At 44.5% G+C, this 6,749-nt stretch overlaps 1 pseudogene; it reads right to left on the bottom strand.

Annotated features, from left to right (window-relative positions):
- Positions 1-421: 421 nt before the first annotated feature.
- LOC147991106 (uncharacterized) lies at positions 422-2,607 on the bottom strand (annotated as a pseudogene).
- Between the last annotated feature and the right edge of the window lie 4,142 nt (positions 2,608-6,749).

The raw sequence follows: 6,749 nt of genomic DNA on the forward strand, positions 1-6,749 counted from the left end.
TTAACTACTTGGTTTGCAGCCAATGCCAGTTACTCTGTTCACTTTTATTCATAGTTGTCTTAACGTATCATTTCACCTTACATGGTTTAAAAGAGATGAAGGATATTCTTTTGGTCTTGATCTGTAATCTAGTTGTTATGTTCAAGTGCGCACACAATGATAAAATAGCCTGTTTGTTTTATATCTGTTTGCCCATGATATGAATGATGTCATACTATGTTCAGCCTACTTTAAACCATGTCTCTTTATCCTTAGATGTCAACGAATGTGAGGAAATAGACAATACAGTAGGCATGCTACATGGACATATGTTCCGAAAGTGATTTTATTATGTACTCCCTCCGTCCGGGAAAAGTTGTCACTCGCGTAGTTCAATTGTAATTTTGCAGAAAACCCCTTTTCATTTTAAATCTTGTGCTAATTAGCCCTTCTTCCTCCCTCGACGCGCCCCAGCCTCCACCTCCCCCCCCATGGGCACCGCGTGCCCCAGCCGCCGTAGGATCACCCAGGACGAAGTCCCACTTTCGCCGCCGCCCACCTGCCCCGCAGCTGCCATCTTGCGCCGCCCCTGCTTAGCTGTGCTGCGGAGGCAGGCTTCGCCGCCGCCCAGCTGCTCCTCCGCGGCGACAGCTCGACGGGAGGCAATTCCAAGGCTCACGGTCGGCTCTACTCGTCATCCTTCTCGCATCCCCGGCCGCAACCCCGGCGCGCCAAGGCCAGCCACTCTGCTGCGGGAGTTGGGCAAGACCCCGGCCACCGTTGCTCCACCGCCATGCACCAAGGTGACCAGTGCATCCACCGTAAGGCCCAGCGCCGCCGCCCACCTGCTACAGAGGCGACCACCACCGCCCACCTGCTCCTCCTCGCCGATTTCTTCTTCTTCTTCGTCCAGGCGACCCAACTCCTCCTCGCTGCCTCTGCTGCTACTGAAAGGTAGCCAGCGCCCTGAAATCAGTGCCAAATTGATGTTAATTTGTTGTGTAGATCAAATTGATGTCAAATTGAGGTGAATTAGAGTAGCAGCGGATCATCCAGTCTATAATTTGATGAGCGTGTGCTACACAAACACAATATTCAGTCTGCTCAAAATTGTACAGTAAACTGAATTTGTTGTGTAGAAGCATGTGAAAATTCAGTTAGATAACCACTGATAGAAGCATGTGAAAATTCAGTTAGATAACCACTGATAGGAATAGATATTGATGCTTTGCTGAAGAAATCATGGCACACTAGAGAAAAAAGAAGACGAAAAAAGAAATCATGCCTTGCTGAAGAAAAAAGAAATCCTGGAAATACTTAACTACTTTTAGACACTTTCAGTTAACTGTTTTGAATTGTCCATGTGACAGTATTGTCATGGTGAACTACAGATTATGCACTAAGGAATTTGTTCTCCAGGTAGAGATGAGTGTAAAAATGGTCCAATAATAGTAGTGTCATGGTGAGCTACAGATTATGCAGATGAGTGTAAAAATTAAGTTGCCAGGCAGATAATGGTCCAATAATAGTAGTGTCATCCTGTTTTTGCTAATTTATCATTGGGAAGCTGTCAACTCCGAAATTATTCAGAGTATTTGAATTCATGCATAATTTGGAATATTGTTGGATGCATGAGTGAACAATTGTAGATGCACAAACTGTAGACGTACAAATTCCCTCTCAGAGTCAAACTGAATTTTATACATGAACTTTGAAACTCTGTCAGTGCACAACATTCAGTGTCAATTGAATTTTACTTGCAAACAACTTTGAAAAGGGAAGGCAGTGTACTCCAGGGTATCAGTATCACATCATTTTTTCATCCAAATAATACATCCAAATAATCCTGGAATTAAAGCCTTAAAAGCAAGCAGAGAGCAGAGCAGTGCAACCTCCTCTGAATGAAAATATCATGTCACTGGAAAGCCTAAAAAGCAAGCAGGAGCAGAGCAGTACAAGAGTTGATTGATGTTTCTTCTGTTGAAGTTACCATGTTTCTGTAAGGAATGACCATCATGTTCCTCTAGTTACCGAAATGAACAAGGAGACTTTTAATCTCTCAGAAGTCACTGAGGCATCTTTTAATAATCTGTAAGGAATATAATTTTTGAAGGGAAGAAGATTGGTTTCATATAAAAGGTTTTCCTGAATAGACTTTTAAGCTCAGGCAGTAGCTCTAGGCAACACTATAATACATAATTTGGCAGGCCTCAAGTAAGAACTGCAAAATTATGTTAGTGCGTTGTTGTACGTCTTTGAATAATTAACAAAGAGTCTATAGTTTTTTCCTTCAAGTGCTGAACATAAATTCAGATTGCATGATTATATAGTAGGTCTATATATTCGGATTACATGAACATAAATGCAGCATCCGTTCTTTATCAGATTGGAGAAGAAAATGATTGATAAAGAAATGCTTCTATATATTCAGATTATATATAGAAGGTCTATATATAAAAAATAACTTAATACCTTGGATTATATATAGAAATGCTTCAGTGAGCGTATAATAAATAACTTGTTCCTAAACAACCTAAATCTTGGTCATTTTGTTGTTCTAAACAACTTAAATTTGGTTGATACCAGCTTACCGGTATAGTAACAACATACTGATGTACCTGAACCCATGCAAGATATGCCAAACTTGCAAATAGGTAAAAACCTACTACACCTACATTGTACGCATGGGCATTTTTCAGAAATTGTGATGTTTTCAAACATCAGAATTTTATTTGCAATAGTAATTCCGATTCGCTTAATTTTGTCTGGGAGCTACAGCCAAGAGTAATTTGACGGAGTAAGAGAACTCAGTACACAGTGTACTCCAAATTTTCTACTCCTGTCAGTCCAACAATGCAAAGTTCAATTGTCCTTGCAAAATTCAGTTAGCATGTTAACAAGATCAGTTAACCGCACAACCAAGAAAAGGCTTGCCAAAGAATAAGAAAATGTTACTGATACCCTGGACTTAGTAGACTAGTGAATAACCCTACCAATAAATCTCAGGTTCATCAGGAAAGATTCCTGGAAGTAGGATGTTAAAATGTGTGGTTCTGAACTCGAAAATTATTCAGGTGTGGTTCTATCCCTTTTTCAGTTATAGCAGAACTTGAATCTAGCAGTCTGAAGAATTTTGAAACAATGATAGAAGACTTGATTGCAGTATGAAACAATGACTAAATTACTTGCCACATCATGAAACAAATGGCCAAGTGTGATCCCCTAGTGAGATTTGTCTACCAGGTTTTGCTAACTGAAGAAACAAGTGTGATCCTCGCAGTCTTAAGCAAATGTCAGAAGCAGCAAATTTTAGTAAAAAAAATCAGTTTTGATAGATAAATCATGGAGGGGAATTGAAGGAGGGAGGCTTAACCTGCCAAGAAGACGCCACCGCCGTCGTCGAGCTTGCAGTACAGTATGTGCAGGGACGGTGGAGCTCACAGTACATAAGATGTCTCCGCCGCCGTCGAGCTCGCCATCAAGCTTGCTATCGTGGGGCTCGTCGGCTACGTCTCCTGCCGTCTGGCCTCGCAGCCACCATATCAGCCTTGCCGACGCCGGATCTGAAGCAGCCGGAGCAGAGCGCGGCGGTCACTAGGGATGGGGGAAGCTAGGGGAGGAAGGCAAGCTGGAGCTGCGCGAGCAGGAGAGAGCCGCAGAGGAGGCAGTTACGGCAGCGGCAAGCTGTGGCGGTGGTGGAGCAGGGCAGCTGCGGCTTCTGTCGGAGGAGGTTGGAAAAATCGATGCTTCTCCTCGCTGGGGAAGCAACGCGGCGGAGGAGGAGGAGGGGAGCAAGGAGGGGGAGCAGAGCAGGGAGCTTCTTGCGCGGGGAATCTCCGGCGACGCCAGTAGCAGCTTTTTGGGGAGCCGAGCAAAGGGCTCCGGCAAGGGAGGTGACAAGCAAGGGGAACCGGCGGGGAGAGGAGTGGAGGTGGGGGAGTGCGTTGTTTTTCGGGAATACACTGAGGAGGTTTACGTAAAATTGCCACGAAGACAACTTTTTCCGGACGGAGGGAGTAGTTGGCACTACAATACATTCTAATGTATTACAGTAGTTCACCAAAATAAGTTATGTATAACGTTTAACCTACTTTGCTTGTTTTTGTCTCATTAGTAACTTATCTGGTATACTAATCTACAAGTTCAAACTTTCAGGAAGCTATGGAACAAATGATTGAACAGCCACAACCACCTAAAGGTGACGAGGCTACTACAGGCACAATGTCACCTCTTGCTGCACTGCGTCAGTATCTCTCCACTAACAGTGCAAAAAGCACCTTCCTGCGTAATTCTGGGTTGGTTGTCAAGGTAACCTCGTCCAAATCGCCTACTGAACAAAATCTTCCTGCTAAATAGAGTGATATATCTGTGCTTCAGACACAAGTCCCATTTCTAATGGACGTTGTTTCGGAAACAAGAATAGTGGTTGAGAAATGTCATCAAACTATGAATGGTTTTGAAACCAGACTATCAGACATTCGCTTCGTTGTTCAAGAGCAATGGCGGGAAAAAGGTGGAGATCGTGCTGCTCCATCAGATTCTATAGCCTGAATCTTTAGCACTCAGGTCAAACGATCTGTGCTTCTATACATCTGATGGTGCTTTTATCTGGAAGGACTGTAAACTTTATGCCAATAGGCCTTTTGTTGTATGGTTGGAATTTATTTTGTTGTGATACAACATTTATGATGCTGCCTCAGGCTGCAGTAATTACGACGCTATTTTTGTATAGTGTAGGTTTATCTTAGTAATGTATTCGGCTGAAAGCTTCGTAGGAGCCCAACATGCCAACATTTGTCGGGCCCATTCCAATTGGGCTAAAAACGATTACGGGCCAAAATTGGCATGTAGCCCACTAAAAATATCTGGGCCTAAATCAGCATAAGCTTTCATATTTTTCTAGTAGGCCTATGCCCATAGTGGGCCTTTAACAGGCCTAAACATAATTTGGGCCCTCAGTAAAAATAGGCCGTTTACAGGTGTAAATATCTCGAGCCCATAAAAAACATGGGCCTTTAATAGACCAAAAGTGAGATTGGGCCCTGATTGTGCCAAATAACCCACTGGACTTAGCAGGCCGAAATGGTGGCCCATTTACGATGCGGATCTTTGACAGGCCGAAATTCGGATGGGCCATAAATGCGCCGACCTAATACACGGGCCTTTAACAGGCCGAAACTTCGGTCGGGCTATATTATCGTCATTTTTATATGGGCCGTTAATGGGCCCAATATGACGTTGGGCCACATATGGCCCATGGTTTAGGTCCGGCGTTAACAGGGCGAAAATGACAACAGGCCGAAAGTGGCCTAAAGCTATAGTGGGCCTCTAACAGGCCGAATGTCAGACATGGCCGAATATGACCCAAATCCTTCACGGTTGTTTATGGGCCGAAAGTTTTGATGGCCTGTAAATGGGCCCAAATGAAGCTATACCTTTAACAGGCCGGAAATACACCGGGCCATAATTCGGCCCAATTACTTAGCTGTCTGTTAACGGGCCAGAAGTGACCATGGGCCGCGTTGATGACAGGTTTAGGACAGGCCGTTGACGGGCCGATTTGACAGAGAATGTTGGGCCTTTAGCTGGGCCGGCCCATTATGGTCTGTAGAATCTTGTGGGCCTTTAGCTGGGCCGGCCCATTGTGGTCCGCAAAATCTTGTGGGCCTTTAGCTGGGCTGGCCCATTATGGTCTGCAAAATTGTGTGGGCCTTTAGCTGAGCCGGCCCATTATGGTCCGCTAAATTTTGTGGACCTTTAGCTGGGCCGGCCCATTATGGTCCGCTAAATCTTATGGGCCTTCGGTTGGGCCGACCCATTTAAACTTTGTGGGCCACTTTTGGGCCGGTCCACGTGTCAACATATCATAGGACCATCTCGACCGTTGGATGAGTGACACATGTGCCAACGCGGAGCTGACGCGTGGATCCGTCAGCCAATGAAAATTTTACACGTGGAAAATCGACATTGGTCGTGGCTGTTAATGGGTTATCGGATCCAACATCCGACCCGATAGCTTAACGGCGTTCCGTTACGGTGGATGCCACGTGTCGGTCACCCTTAACGAAAGCACTTCTGTGACGCGCGATTTATCGTCATGGAAGTGGACACTTCCGTGATGATAGTTTTGGCAATGTCATGGAACACTTCTACGACAACACATGTATGACTATCTTGATTCTGTCATAAATTTGTCATGGATGTACATGCATGACAGAAGACCAGTTGGGACGACCGGGGATCTAGCAATTGGGGTTGTCTTCTTTTATTTTGGTTCCGTAGTCGGACCTTTGTTTGTACCTTGGATGATGTATGGATTATTTATGGATTGTGTGAAGTGGCGATTGTAAGCCGACTCTTTATCCCTTTCTTATACAGTACATGGGATGTATAAAGATTACCCCTCTTGCGACATGCCTACCATGCGGCTATGCCTCTAAGTCGTGCCCCGACACGTGGGAGATATAGCCGCATTGTGGGTGTTACACATACGTATGCACGAGTACGCGTTCGAGGCCCCATCCATATGTACATACATGGCCGTATCTTTTGCGGAGTGTCTGTAAGTATGTGTACATGATTTAGCCAAAACTTCCTGAACGGCTACCGCTCCTTACTCAATGATGCATCCATTTTGCATCATGTTTTCCTACTATTATTTACAGTGTTTATATGCATAATAATGCTTTATGGAGTAATTCTAATGCCTTTTGTCCCATAAGATGCAAGGTTTACACAAAGAGAGAGAATGCCGCAGCTGGAATTCTGGA

The sequence above is a fragment of the Triticum urartu genome, chromosome 1A (assembly GCF_056163025.1).
Source record: "Triticum urartu cultivar PI428250 chromosome 1A, HENAU_Tu73, whole genome shotgun sequence".
Taxonomy (NCBI): Eukaryota; Viridiplantae; Streptophyta; class Magnoliopsida; order Poales; family Poaceae; genus Triticum; species Triticum urartu.